Source organism: Petaurus breviceps, unplaced genomic scaffold (genome assembly GCF_028583685.1).
Source record: "Petaurus breviceps papuanus isolate PSGF00001 unplaced genomic scaffold, PetGlider_PUasm1.0 99, whole genome shotgun sequence".
In the NCBI taxonomy this organism is placed as follows: Eukaryota; Metazoa; Chordata; class Mammalia; order Diprotodontia; family Petauridae; genus Petaurus; species Petaurus breviceps.
Genome location: NW_027187465.1, coordinates 10,168,734 through 10,184,700, shown reverse-complemented (window position 1 = coordinate 10,184,700; position 15,967 = coordinate 10,168,734).

Here is a 15,967-nt window from a genome sequence, read left to right as displayed (position 1 = left end):
CCCCAGGCTTCAGGTGCACTTTAGCCTAGGGGCAGGGAAGATCTTCCAAATTTGCATTCCCATTACACAAGGTTGGTGCCCCAAGACTGGCATGGAGTCCCAGGCTCTGGTGTCCCTACGGTATAGGTCCTATACCCATGCTCAGAGGACTACACCCATGTTTGTGTGTATTTGGGGGTCCTACTCCAGACACAGACCTGACACTCCCTTAGCTAGGCCTCTTGGGCTGCTTTGGAGAGTGTTTGACAAACCCCAGACCATCTGCATCCCTGGAACCAGGCTCCCTTCCCCTCCCCAATTAAGCATCTCCCAGTGGAGCCCTAAGGAACATCAGGTTTCATCAGTCTTCGATGATGGCTGGGCTGTAATGAGATCTGCCCAATTAAAGATGACTGGGGCCTGGTGAAGGATGTGAATTCACCATCTGAACTGTGTTCTAAGCCATTAGCCTAATTATCTAGTGAGAACCTGAGAACACTGCACCCCTGCACCCCGACCATGGACAAAGAGAGCCCTGGAGGGAGGAAGTCCTGCTACAACCCTTCTTCTTCTGGGCCAATCCATATGCAGAGATTCAGAGACAACGGGCTTTCTGCCATAGAGTGTCAGAGAGAGACCCAAGACTTGGCTCCATGGGAGTCTGAGGCAGCAAATCCTCCCTGCTCTGCCTCACAGGCCGCTTCAAAGGGGAGTAAGACCTCTTCCATACACAGGTGGAGTTTGCACTAATAGCTAGCATTTATATAAGTGTTTTAAGATTTTTGTTGTTCAATCATTTCAGTCATATCTGGCTGTTCATGACCTCGTTGGAATTTTCTTGGCAAAAGATACAGGAGTGGTTTGCCATTTCCTTCTCCAGCTCATTTTACAGATGAAGAAACCGAGGCAAACGGGGTTAAGTAACTTGCCCAGGTACACACAGCTACTAAGTGTCTGAAGTTGGATTTGAACTCAGGTCCTCCTGACTCCAGGCCTGGCGCTCTATGCTGTATGGTGCCTCCTAGCTGCCCCTGTTTTAAGGTTAACAAAGTACATTTATATGTTACCTTTGTTAATATTCACCCCAAGAGGCATATTGCCATAGATCTCATGATCATAAGTTTTAGAGTTGCATGAGATCTTAGAAGTCATTTAACCCAATCCACTCATTTTACAGATAGAGAATCTGAGACCCAGAGTAGTTAAGTAATTTGCCCAAGCTTACCCAGGTCACAAGTGGAAGGTTTTGAACCCAGGTCCTCAGACTTCCCATCAGTACTTTTTTTTTAAGCAATTGGGGTTAAGTAACTTGCTCAAGGTTACACGGCCAGTTATTTCTGGGTGTGGTGCTGAGTATCTGAGCCCGGATTGGATCCCCAGGTCATCCCAACACTAGGACAGGTGCTCTTACTCACTGAGCCACCTGGCCACCCCTAAGCAACTGGGGTTAAGTAACTTGCTCAAGGTTACACAGCCAGGTGTTTCTGGGTGGGTGCTAAGTGTCTGAGCCCAGATTCGATTTTCCAGGTCATCCCGACACTGGAGCCGGGGCTCTTACTTGCTGTGCTACCTGGCCACCCCAGTACTTTTCTACTATACCAGCTTTAGTCCCCACTACCTTCTCCCATCTCTGGCCAAAAACAAAGCCTACCTGGATTGAAATTCCTATCATTGGGGTCACTCATGGAGAAGGATGGCATTGTCTTCAGAAGGTCACCATTAATGTAGATTCTGTACACCACCCTCAAATCTCTCCCATTAACCATAAGCACAGATTTTTGGAGGACTTAGCAGAAGCAGAATGTCTACATGTGAGGAGACACCTGGCAGAACAGGACAGTTCACTGGCCCAAATCCTTCCTGATTCGTTGAGGCCCAACTCAACTGCTGAGTTCTCCATGAAGATTTCCCTGATCTCTGCCACCATGGTCAATTGAAATGATCCTCTGGGACTCTCTTATGACACTTTGTGTCCCTTGACTCACTAGTGACTTGACTCACCAGTCTATGACTCACTTAGGATGCATTCTGCCTTTTGTGGTCCTCATAGAATGTTGGCTTTAAAATGGACCTCAGTGGCCAGCTAGTCATTAGTGGTTCAGTGTCATCTTGGAAACCAGTGGAATGCCCTGGTCTCTGAGCTTGGCCCCGGGCTATCAAACATTCTCATTCAAGAACTTGGTTAGAAGCTTATCAAGTAATACTCAGTGACTGAGTTAGATACTAATATCCAAAGGCATATTCCCATGCCTGGAGTGCACTTGGTCCTTATCTCTGTATCTCAGAATCCTCATGATCCTTCAAATCCGAGCTCAGATGCCACGTCCTGATCCCTCCACTTGCTGAGGCTCTCTTCATCTTCAAATTACTTTGTATTTACTCATCTGTGTACCTGTCAAATCCACCTGCCCAGCAGAATGGAAGCTTCCTGAAGGCAGAGACTGTATCATTCTTGTCCTTGCATAGCCAGAGCCCAAGACAGCATGAAGTAGGCACTTGATAAAGGGACAAGGGGAGGGAACAAGCATTTATTAACACACCTACTATGTGTCAGTCACTATGCTAAGCACTTTATAAATATTATTTCATTTGAAAAATAAATTTATTTTATAGTAATAATAAATAATAATTGCTAACATTTACATGGCACTTGCTTTGTGTACCATGCTTATACCTTATAATTATACTCTCATTTGGTCCTCACAACAATCCTAGGGGGTAGGTACTATTATTTTTATTATCATACATCTATTATATTTATATTATGTTATGTTATATTATATTACATTACATTATATTATGTTAATCACCATTTTACAGATGAAGAAAGTGAGGTAAACAGAGGTTAAGTGACTTTTCCAGCATCATACACCTAGTAAGTAACTGGGGCCAAATTTGAACTCTATCAAGTCTTCCTGACTCCGGGAATATAAATGTTTGTTGTGTTGAATTGAACATATAATGCTATATATTCTCTCTTATTGGGGTGTCTATTAGATTGTAAACATCATGAGAGAAGGGACTGAAACTTATTTATACTTTGCACATCCCAGTGTCTATTAGAGGGCTCTTCATACAGTTGACTAAAATTTATTTAAGGCATGAGTGAATGAATCTACAAGTCACCAGTGAACAGCAGAAGACATACTTTCAGAGGTTCCCTGTTTAGCCACCAGGTGGCACTGATAGGCACCCACAGTGGAGTCCGAAGTCAATCCTGGCAACTTGGACATGCCCTGCTTGAGCATAAGTACTGATGGATTGTGGCGCTCTCTGTGGTTACCAGAGAGCCTCAGACCTTTTTTCCTTCGGTTCCTACTCTTACTATGGGGGGGTATCACTTGTTGTCTCGGGACTACATGCATTTGGAAATCCATCTGATCAAAACTTAGCTCTGACTTCTACCCATTAGCCAATGGTCCTCCATCACTGGATCATTTTCCAATAGAAACAGTCATTCACAATGGAATACCTCAGGTCACTTTTACATACAGCATAGAGTCAATCAATAAAAGTACATGGTGACCAGAGAACTAAATACCTTAACAACTAGCAGCAAACTAAGTCCCAGATGTCCCCTTAAACATAGCATCCATCCTGAAATACACTGGTAAATGTTTAACAACCAACTTTCCAAAGAAGCAAGACATAGTTTTTACATTTAATCTGAATTATTAACATTTTCTTCATGGCTTTCCTAAGTCTAGACAATCAACAAAACAATAAATCAAGCCCTATCTTGGAACATCTGTTGATTTCTGAGGTCTAAATGCTCACACTGAAAATTTAACAATCAGCTCTCAAAGGCCAGTTCCACAAATCCTTCTGAACCCAGGAATTCTTGGCAACGTACAATGTGAGTCCTCACTTGAACAAGGCTAAGGAATGCAGCTACCCAGGTCCCTGGGATTCTTGGCTCACTACTTCCTCTGGTACAGCAAATCTGAAGTCAAGGTCTTGTCTCCCTTCCATAGGACAGGGCAAGCTGGAGCACAACTCAGACATGCCCTGCTGGAGCATCTCAGCTGAGTGGTCACACACTGGGACCTCTGACCCTGTCTGGCTGCAGCTAACCCCTCGTGGAGCACATGTGTAAAATGGAGGAGCTAAGCCATAGCCTCCGGACCCTACACCTCCTTTCACGTTGAACCTGACCACTGCCACCAATGGCACCTCACAGCCTCTCTGGATCCCATGGGCCAAAGTCCCTTCTGCTAAAACAGGAGAATAGGACGTCAGCACTTGCTCACCTCTTGCTTCCTCTGATAATAATAATATACCTATATCTATATATGGCGGCTAGGTGGCGCCATAATGGATAGAGCACTGGACCTAAAGTCAGAAAGACCTGGGTTCAAATTCAGCCTCAGACACTTACTAGCTGTGTGACCCTGGACAAGTCACTTAACTTCTGCCTTCCTCACTTTCCTCATCTGCAGAATGGAAATAATAATATCCCCTCCCTCCCAGGGTTGTTGTGGGGATTGAATACAGTATTTGTAAATCGCTTAGCACACAGCCTGGCACATAGTAGGTCCTTACTAAATGATTGCTGACTGACTCTGATTTTGAAAACATAATTCTGAGAAGTGACCATAGACGGAGTGCCTGAGGGGTCCATGACACTAAAAAGGTTAAGGACCCCTGACTCAGAGAAGCATCGACAAGAGGGCCACCTAGTCCTTCAGTTCCTGCTGTCCCTTAAGAGCTCCAGCAGCCTGCAAGCTATCCCATTGTATGAGACTTTCCCAGGGGCTCACAGAGCTCACAAACAGGGAAAACCACAGGAGAAAAGATGCCCTAGAAATACGCTGCCCTTCCACAATGCACTCTCACCTGGTTCTCTTGCTCTCCCTCCTGACAACACACTCATTTCTGCAGTTTAGAAACTGCCCCAGATAGCTTCATATGGCAAGAGACACTTCCTTGGGGTTATTGGAAACAGATGCTACCTTCCTGAGTCCTGGATCAATTGCCCAGCATCCTGATTAAACCACAGATCTGATTTCAAGATGGAAGGAATGTCCAATGCCCCGCATTTTACATATAATAATAACTGACATTTATATAGTTCCTTAAAGTTGGAAAAAAATACTTTAACATACATTAGCTTATTTGATGTCCATAACAACCTCTAAGGTAGATTCTATAATAATTACTATTGTTCCCATTTATGAATGAGGGAGCCAAGCTCAGGAGAGGTTATATTACTCTACCATGGTTGCACAGCTAGTATCAGAGGCACAATTTGAAGCCAGATCCTCCCAGTTCCAAGTCCATTACTCTATTCACTACATCATATTGCCTCTGACCCACACTGATGCCCTCTTCTTTCTCCCCAGCTTAGGTAGCCCCTCACAGCTGGCCTCCCTCTCCTTCCCTCCTCTTTCCCATACCTGTGTTTTGATCGATGACTCCCCCAGACAGACACCATGATCACACAATAAAAAAGCAGAGAGGAAATTTTAATAAGATTCCAAATTACCTTCCTCTGAATTCAAATTACTTCATATATTCTGTTCATGAGAACTCTGTTAGTTCCTATTTTTCTCCAGTCCCCTTTTTTTTAAACAGAAGACAAGTCCCTGTGTTAATGAATACCAGATTTTCATTTAATAAATGCCACGTAGGAAATCTTCATTATTTGTGGCCACATCTGTCTGAACAAGACATGCAGAATGCCCCTTTATAAGTACCTGGGATCAATAGAGCATGAGACTCACGTAGACACACTCTCTGTGGTGCCACCAAGAAGAATTCTGTAATTGAAAAGACCTTATAAATCAATGGAGCTAAATTGGAAACTCAGAGAGAACACCACATCATTCACTGAGGCCCCTGTTAAGACTATTCTTTACTTTTAGGGGAAAAACAGTTGGAAAGGTTAAAGGTGGGTGTTGAGTGGGAGGGAAAACTTGAAAAAAAGATAGGAGAGAAAAAAATAGATATTCTACTAATTCTAATCATTCAGCCAGGAAAATCTACTGAATACATAGATGTAAATTAAATTTGGTCCTGATTGCTTGTCCTGATTTATTTTTCTGAAGGGCAGTTGGATTCCTTTTTTATTCAAATATAAAACTATCTCCCTCCATTCTGGTCTGGTCCAGCCCTCTTTGTCTTGTGGGTTCCTCCATAGAAATGAGAGACAATGGAATCAAGGGGCTGGATTCCAGCCAAGGCTCCCAAACTGTGGAGTGACAGAAAGAGTGTTGGGAGACCTAGGGCCATCTCCTGGCTCTGTCACTTAATGCTTATGGGACTGGAGAAGTATCAATCTGAAAAATGAGGGAGGGTGATCTGCAAGACCTCATAGTCCCTTCCAAATATAACTCTGTGTTCTTCCACATCAACTCCCTCCTCTGGGACTAGGTCTCACCCTTAATAAAATGAGAGGTTTGAACTAAGGGGGCTTATGGTCAACAGAAGGGAAATGAGATGCACATGTAAATAAACATAATTGAAAGTTCAGTGGAGAGAGCCCTGGGCCACCTGGGCATCAAATCCTGCCTCAGGCACTTGCCAACTATGTGACCCTAGACAAGTCACTTAATCTCTGTTTGCCTCATCTGTAAAATGGGAATAATAACAGATCGTACCTCAAAGGGTTGTGATGAGGATCAAATGAGATAGCACAAGTGGCAGACTTTAAATTTCTATATAAATTCTAGCAATTATTAATACAAAGCATAGTGTGAAAGGTCACAAGAAGTGGAAGAAAGGCTATGGAAGAAATTGTCTCTGACTAGGAAGAGAAGGAAAAGCCCCATTGGAAAGGCAGCACCCTATTTGCCATTCAGCAGCATGTTCTTTTGAAAAGGGGAGGAGGAGGAGAGGAAGAGAAGAGGAGGAGAAAGAATAAATAAGAAGAGTTAAAATGCCCAAGGTCATATAGCTCAAGTGTCTGAGGTGGGATTCGAACACAGATCTTCCTGACTCCAGGGGAAATCATTCCATTCTTACGAAATTTTTTCTGAAAATCAAGTCCAAATCTAACTCCGAACCTTGTGCCGACCACCCCCAGTTCTGCTATCTGTGGCTCAGCAGAACATGAGAAGACCCTCTTTCCCATGACAAGACTTCAAATATTTGCAGATTTCTATAAGGTATGATAGCATTAATGTGACTTACCTTCAGACCCCTCTTCCCCCTCCCACAGACACACAGCCCCTTCTCCAATACTGAGTCGTGCACCATTGCCTAATGATCTGAGTTGCCCTCAAACCAGCTCCAAATCATCCTTGGCACTAATTTAGCCCCCAGGGAAACCACAAAGGTATGATGTTTAAATGCTCCAGAATTTCCTGGGGCTGATCAAACCAATTTTCCTAAGTTTCTTAGATATGAGGTGAAAGAAATCCAATAAAAGCCTTAAAGCAAGTGATTAGGCTGAGCTAATTATATCCTTGAGGAACTAAGGACTAGGACTGTATAATGTGGAAGGAAATGCTCCATGATCAGCTGCCATGCGGGAGTGAGGGAGAGAAAGGGAAGTGGGGAGGATGGGGGAGGTTGGGAAATGAGAGGAGCAGGATGGTGCTAACTGTAACCACCCATTGCTGTGCCCCTCCTCTGAGCAAAGCTGATGCTGTGCAGTGTGGTAGAAAGGTCACTGGGCTGGGGGTTAGGAGACCTGGGTTCCAGCTATGGTTCTGTGAGTTTGGGGCAAGTCAACACTTCCATCCTTCAAGTCTCAGTTTTCACATATGCTAGAATAATTTACCTTAAGCCTAATCCTGACCATGTCACTCCCCTACTCAACCAACTGCAATGGCTCTCTATTGCTCTAAGGTAAACTATAAATGCCTCTGTTTAGCTTTTAAAGTCATCGCTAACCAGACCCCCACCTAGTGTTCCAGCCTCATTAGCCATTACTCTCCTTCCCCCCACTCTACCATATAGCCAGACTGGTCTTCTCTCTGTTCCTCCCACTTTCTCCACCTAATTCTGCCTAAAGTTTTTCCAGACCTCCAATCTACTAAGTCCTCTGTCTCAAACTACCACATATTAAACTATTATTAAAAATATTTAGATGTATTAACTTCATATTTACACCTAGTTTGTGTATATATGTGTGTGTACAAACATACTTATACATATATATATATACACATGCACAAACACATATATCCAGATATGTCCTTGTTGCTTCCCTAATTAAAATGCATGTTACTTGCAAGTAAGGACTTTCATTTCTTGATAAAATATTTGTTGATTAATTGATTAATCTGCCAGATAAAGGATTTTGAGACTGTGTAGTGAGGTAGAAAGAGCCTTGGACCTGAGATCAGAAGATCAAGGTTTAGATCTCAGTTCTATTGTTTACTGGCTGGCTGTCCTTGGGGAAATCATTTTATCTCTCTAGTCTCCTCATCTGTAAAAGAGGGAGACTGAACTCCAATCTCCCAGATACCTTCGACTCTAATATAGTTTAACCCTTCCACATCACAACTTTCCTCGTCATGGTTTCAATATATCAGCAAAGAAATTAAATGGGAATTTGGGAGGAGTATTATAGAAGCCCCAGATGACACATGAAGACCAACAGATGACACAGAGCCTATGACCAAATACTTAACCCAAATTTTACTATAAGGTGTTATAAACACCCCATAAAAGAAAAAGAAAAATTCAGACTTCTTCTCTGGTATGAAAGGAGAGCCAAACATTTTAACTTAATTTCCTGAGCCTCAGTTTCTTCATTTGTAAAAAGAAGGGGTTAATTCTGAAGAACAATTTGGAACTATGCCCAAAGGGCTATAAAATTGTGCATACCCTTTGATCCAGCAATGCCACTGCTAGGTCTGTATCCCAAAGAAATTTTTAAAAATAATAAGGAAAACAGACCTATTTTACAAGGGTATTTATAGCAGTCATTTTTGTGGTGGCTAAGAGGTAGAAATTGAGAGGATGCTGTAATAAGAATGTAAATTTTAAAGATCTTCCCTGCCCCTAGGCTAATGTGCACCTGAAGCCTGGGGTGGGGGAGGCTTGTTTTTCAGTAGATACTTTTTGATTGGCCAGTGGGTCCAAAAGGTTGTTACATTCTCTGAGCCAGGAGAAGGCTATATAAGCCCTGATGTGTAGCTTTGTTTTGGGACTCACTTTGAGAAGTGTTCTGTAATTTGATCTGAATTCTGGGAAGCCGTTGTTGAGAGTCTCCCGGCTTTGAAAAACCCAGAATGTGGAAACCCAGATGTTGACTGGGTATGGATGTAATGGTTGGACAGTTTGGAAATCTGTCTACTTGATCTGTTTCTGTCTTGATAATTATGCCTGTATACTTTGAGGTTCAGGGTGCTGACCTTTTCTCCTGAACAAGGTAAACGATATATGTCTGACTGATTAAAATAAGCTTGTTAACCCATTTTGAGTTGCTTTCCTTTAACAAAGCAGATCCAAGAACCTGTGGTAGCTGCAAACCCTGAGGATGCTTGGGGTGCTTGCTGCTACAGATGCCCATCTATTGGGTAATGACTGAATAAGTTGTGATATATGAATGTAATGGAATGCCATTTTGCTGTAAGAAAGAATGAGCAGGATGATTTCAGAAAAACCTGGAGAAACTTATGTGAACTGATGCAGAATAAACTGAGCAGAACCAGGAGAACATTGTGCACAGTAATAGCAATATTGTATGATGAACAACTGTGAATGACTTAGCTATTCTCAGCAATACAATGATTCAAAACAATCCCAAAGGACTCATGATGAAAAATGCTAGCCACCTCCAGAAAAAGAACTGATGGAGTCTGAATATAGTCCAAAACATACTATTTCTCTCTCTCTCTCTCTCTCTTTCTCATTTGAATCTCTTCCACAAACTCACTAAAATTAAATGTTTTACAAGATTGCACATGTATAACCTATATCAGATTGCTTACTGTCTCAGGGAGGAAGTGAGGGATGGAGTGAGAAAAATTTGGGACTCAAAATGTTTTTTAAAAAGAATGTTAAAATTGTTTTTACATGTAATTGGGGGAAAGAAAATATTGTGTTAAAAAAAGAAAGGTGTCAGACCAAATTACCTCTGAGGTCTTCACTAGTTAGAATTACATGACTTTACTATTTTATTATCCAAGGACTTTCAGGTCACATAAACAAGTTGAAGGACTAGACATTTTCTCTGATTTCCACAACCTCTCAAACCTTTCCAAAACAGAAATTATATACTCATATATAAAGCTAATTCAGTTGTTTCCATGGTCTAAGACAAACAGAATTCAAAAGAAAGTATAAAAAATGAAAACCTATTAACTGATGCTCACTGTCCTTGAGCTCAGTCAGCATCCCTCCACTACCTCCCACACTCCTGGCAGCCAGGCTGCATTAGCAGGACCCAACATAGGCTTGTAATAAAACCTATTCCCACACACACCCTTTCCAGTGCTGTGAAGAAACCAGCTCCATGCTACATAATTTGCCCATTGGCAACAGATAACCAGCACAGCCATAGTCTGTTGGGAGCTGCAACCCCATAGTACCATTGCTGCAAAACTCTGAACTGTTGGTTTAGAGGCAGACAGTCCCATAGCACCAGCAGAGTTGATGTTATGGCAGTCAGCCTTGTGGCACCAGTGAGGCAAAGCTCTGAGCTATCAGTACTAGGCCAGAAAACTAAGGAACAAAGGGAGTGAGACAGGTCACCAGGACAGTACACCATGCAGGGAGGAGGAGAGGTCAGCTTTGCAGTACTCCACTAGGCCTGAAGAAAAGAGAACAACATCCAGCTGGGGCCAGTTCTGACCACCCAAAAGTCATTTGGGACAGATACCTAGCCTGGTATAGAGTGAATTTCTCAATGTGGGAGGAGGCTGAGATGCTTTGAGATTTAACTCCTAAGGAAACAACCATCAGAAAGAAGAGAGTCAGGAAGAGAGTGATAAGCAAAATGAAAGTGCTAAAGATTTCAGGAAGAATAAAACTCAAAAACCTTGAATATAAGCAGATAAATCAATGGGAAAGCAGTAACAACAAAAGGAAATATGGCCACCAGATCTAGTCAACAAATTCATGTATCCATGAATAAATATTGCAAAATAAAGGAAAATGATCTAATATTTGCTGAGACTCCATGGAATTTGAGAACATGGAACCACAACACACTGCTCCTGAGTGATTTAAAAGAGAAATGAGAATTGAGAGAATTTATGTCCTGTACATCAAAAATATGAACAACAGAAAAACGTGAATCTGCAATGCCAAACCTCAGCAAAGAAACAAGAGAGAAAACAATAGATTCCGAATGCTAATACAAAAAGTGATGGACAATATAGAAGAAAACAATAACACTAAAAGAAAATACTCTCAATATGTAAGGAAAACACACAGACCTTAAAGACAGGAGGCATAGAGACAACCTAAAGATAGGACAAAAAAGAACTTTAGGATCATAATAAAGAAAATAAGAGAAGAGAACTTTCCAGAACTGCTGAACCTAGAAAATGAAATACCAATTCAAAGAATATTTTATAATCCTAAATACACCCTCATGTCAACATCTTGACAAGTTCAGTGGCAGCAGATGGTGGGAAAGATACTAAGACATAGAAACTCATGTCAGGAAAGATCCCTAAAAAGCTCAAGACTATGGCTACCTGGAAAAGAGAGGAGAATGAGACGGGAGAGAGGAGCTCATCTTGGCTCTCCAGGAAAAGGAGAGGAGTGGTCAACACCAGGAAGCTTCCTATTTTAACTAATTATTCTTGCTAACTAGATAAGGAGGGAAAATATGACACAGTGTATAGAGCTGTCATCTGATCCCCTAATTCATAGAATCAGAAAGACCTAGGTTCGAGTTTCACCTTTGACACATACTAGCTGTGTGACCCTAGATAAGTCATGTAAGCTCTCTAGATTGTCCCAGGCAACTCTATAAGATTGTAGGTCAAAGAACACTTGTCAATATATAGTAGGAGAAGGAGTTTCCTCACCTCACTTGCCAGTCATTCGACAATCATTAGGTAATCTTTGTTTATGCCAATGAAATAATAAATCCAGACACAAAACAAACAAACTATGTACTAAGCTCACTTGTTTTTATACCACTGAAGGAATGTAACTTATACAAGAGCCACTAAATTTCAGTGCCCTGGAGTAAAACCCTTGTAGTTCCACCCTAATTATTCTTCAGGTTAATCTTTCCCGCTATGCACTGCCCTGCACCTCCAAACTTCCCTGTTTCTGTTGCAAGTGCCACCATCCTTCCAGACATTCACCATTCAGGACTTGAGTCACCTTCTGAGTCTCAATGTCACTCAGCCATCATATACGATCAGTTATCAAGATTTGCCATTTCTACTTTTACAATATCTCTAATATCTGTCTCCTCTGGCCACCACCGCAATCCAAACCCCATCACCTCTCACCTTTACTAATACAATAGCTACTTAATTGAGCCCCCTTGCCAGAAGAATCTCCTCTCTCCAGCCCATCCCTGTCACAGCTGCCAAATAATCTTTCTAAACAAACAGTTCTGCCACAACACTCACTGGGTCAAAAACCTCACCTTTGTGTGATGAGGGTAGGTCAGGAAAAATGATCCCCATTTTATAAATGAGGAAACAGACACAGAAATTGAGTGGCTCACCCAAGGTTGGCTAGGTGACTGAGCCAAGATTGGCACCCAAATCTTGTGGCTGTGAGTCCTGGTATCTTCCTCTTTGAGCATAGAGAAATCACATTTCTTGGTACAAGGCATGTCACTTCTTACAGAAGCCATTGAAACACCAAGGGACTGTGCTCCAGAAATCCCCATCTCTTCAGCTGATGGTCAGGAGGTACCAGACGGCATTCAGAATCTCTCTCCTACTTGGAAACTCTTTTGAAACCACCTTGAAGGGGAAATGACAGGTCAATAACACCAGAGTAAAGTGATGGAGCTTTATAGCCTACACCTCTCTACTGCTTTGCTGGGCAGATGACAGGCACAAGGAGTAAGTAATAAACAGAGGTCTGTTCTGATCAATCTGTCCACCCTTTCACATCCAGACCCTTCCCTAAAACATTCAATCAGGGCTATCCCTTGAAAAATCAGAACACACAGTTATAAAAGCCCTTTCTGACCTGAAAATCTCATTCCCATCAGCCAAATATATTGCCTGAAATTCTACCAGAAATTCTACTCACTGTTCAGAGTCAAGGCATTGTGGCTCGTGAGGGTACTATAAAACTATAAGTATGCTAACAAAAAGAGGTAACCACTGGCTACACTGTTTAAAAATGACCTATAGTACCTTATGGTTTAACAAATCACTTTCCCACCAGTCAAACATAGGATCATAGACCCAGATCTGAAAAGGGCTTCAGGAATCATCCAGTCACGGTATCTGAAAATCCACCAGCAGCATCACTGCTTGAAATCAAGCTTTGTGGCTCCAGGAGGGCTCTATGAAAGCATGGGAGACCTGGGAAGGACCTTCGCTTAAAAAGGTCATGGTCTCCCCCTGTGTCCAGGGCCACCTCCAGTCATCCTGATCTTTATCTGGCCACTGGACCCAGACGGCTCCAGAGGAGAAAGTGAGGCTGGGGACTTTGCAGAACACTCCTTCATACTTGCATGTCGTGACATCACCTCCCTGACATCACGGCCCTCTTCAAGAATGAAAGACAAACAACAACATAAAAATATGAATGTTTTGCCACAAAGAGGTTACACATTAAATGCCCTTTTAGCCATGTTATAGAATGATAATAGAGAGATCGAGGCAGAGAGAGGAAGCAAGTGAGGGAAACAACAAAAGAAAGGGAAAGACAAAGAGGAAGAGAGACAGAGAAAAAGAGAGAAAACAAGGAAGACGGAAAGAGAAACATATACAGAGAAACAGAGAGACAAAAAGGAATGGAGACAAGAAGCAAGGAAGATGGAGGTAGAGAGAGAAAGACAGAGACAGAGAGAGACAGATAAATGGAAAGACAGAAAGAGTGATAGAGACAAAGGAGAGGACAGAGACAGACAGACAGACAGAGACAGAGAGAGAGAGCATGTAATGGATAGAGAGCTGCCCATTATACCACTCTGCCTCTGCCACATACTGGCTATGTGACCCTGGACCAGTCACTTCACCCCAGTGTTCCAGTACCTTCCCCTGATTGTTGAGTTCCTCCCAGAATCTCCATTTTGAGGAAGTGCCCAAGTCAACCGTGCTGAGTTCCTTATTTCCTCTCCTGTCCCTCTCCTGAGAAGTCCCTCCCTACCCTTATAATTTCCAGCTCCGTTTTGTGTCCTCTTCCTCCATTAGAATATAAGTTCCTTCAGGGCAGAAGGTATCTTTTTGCTGCTATTTTTACTTCCTGTCACAACTCAAGCACTTAAAAATGCTTCTTGACTTGATTTCCAATTCTCTAAGGCTATAACTGGCAAGAAAGCACTGACCTGGTTTGATAGGGGACCTTCTTCACCCTGGAGTTCCCTAAACCAATGGAATCACAGATCTGATCCCCATCTTTCTCCTATAGCATTTTGTAGTTAACCAGTTGCTCTCCTCACTACAAACCAGTGTGTGGTGAAAGGGGTTTCATCCCCTTTTCAAATAGAAAGAAACTAGTAGCACAGAAAAGAAAGTGACTTGCCCACAGTCATAAAGCCAAAAAGTGACCTCGTTGTAACTCAGACTGGACTTTGAGTCCCTAGGTCAGTGCTGTGTCTACTAGAACCCACTAGTTCCTCTCCTAACAGAGGGACATATGCTTTAAGTTCTCAGACATCCAGGTATCATCCTGGAGATCAGGACCCTGAGCCAATGAGGGGGACATAGAAGCCACTGAGTCCAGAAGGGGTGTCCTCTAGGGGAAGGCAGGCCGGACAGCAGAAGAGTCACTCCAAAGGCTTGGTCAGAGCAGTGGGCACTACCTAATCTGCTGGGTCATGCCCTGTGTCACACAGTATATGCCAAGGCTGAGCAGATAGCCCAGAGAAGTCAAAGGAAACAAGAAAGGTCCTAGGGGAAAAGTACCCCCTCCCCAGTGATGTATTCTACATTGGAGTGGGACTGGGACAGAGATGACCTGACTAAGGATTGGAGGGAAAGTACCCCAAACATACCTCAGTATGGTCCTGGGGTTGGGAGGGGAAGCACTGGCTTTGGACCTGGGTTCTACTCTTACCTCTGTCACTAACTACCTGTATGACCTTGGATAAATCACTTCCTTTCTTTGGGCTTCAGTTTCCTCATCTGCACAGAGGACCTAGAGTCAGAAAGACTTGTATTCAAATCTTGGTTCAAACACTTATTAACTGTGTAACCCTAGGTAAGTTGTCTCACCTCTGTCTGCCTCAATTCCTTCATCTGTAAAATGGGGATAATAATACTACCTATCTTATAGGGTTTTTGAGAAGATCAAATGAGATAATACATTAAAGCATTTTGCAAACCTTAAAGCACTATTAAATGCAACTATAATTATGGAAAATTATAATAGTACACATTAAATATCAATTAAATGGTCTGTGTACTTATTATGACCAACCTTGGCCTCAGAGAAGAGATGAGTGAAGACACCCCCCTTCTAGTATTGGAAAGGTGAGGAACTCTGGGTCTAGAATGTTGCATATGATATCAAATACAGTTTTTAGTTTGTCATGAAGGGAGGTTCACTGGGGGATGGGGTTGGGGGTAGCATATCCAGAAATGCCTTGACTCTGAAGTAAAAACATCATAGCCATTGGATAGAGTATTGGACGTGGAGTCAGGAAGAAGAGTTCAAGTCCAAACTCAAACATTTACTAGCTGTGTGACCTTGGGCAAGTCACAACTTCCATGTGAGTTCCTTCATCTGCAAAATGGGAATAATCCAGTTATCCCTTCCACATCACAGGGATTAGGGGTAAAGCACTCCCACAATCTGGAAAATCCATGTAAAATTTTTGACCCTCCCTTAATACCAGAGAAGTCTGAATTATTATGGTATCAAAAGACAAAATGTGCTGATATTATACAATATCATACATACATTTTATGCATCTCTGAGTTTCTAAACTTTTCTGTGT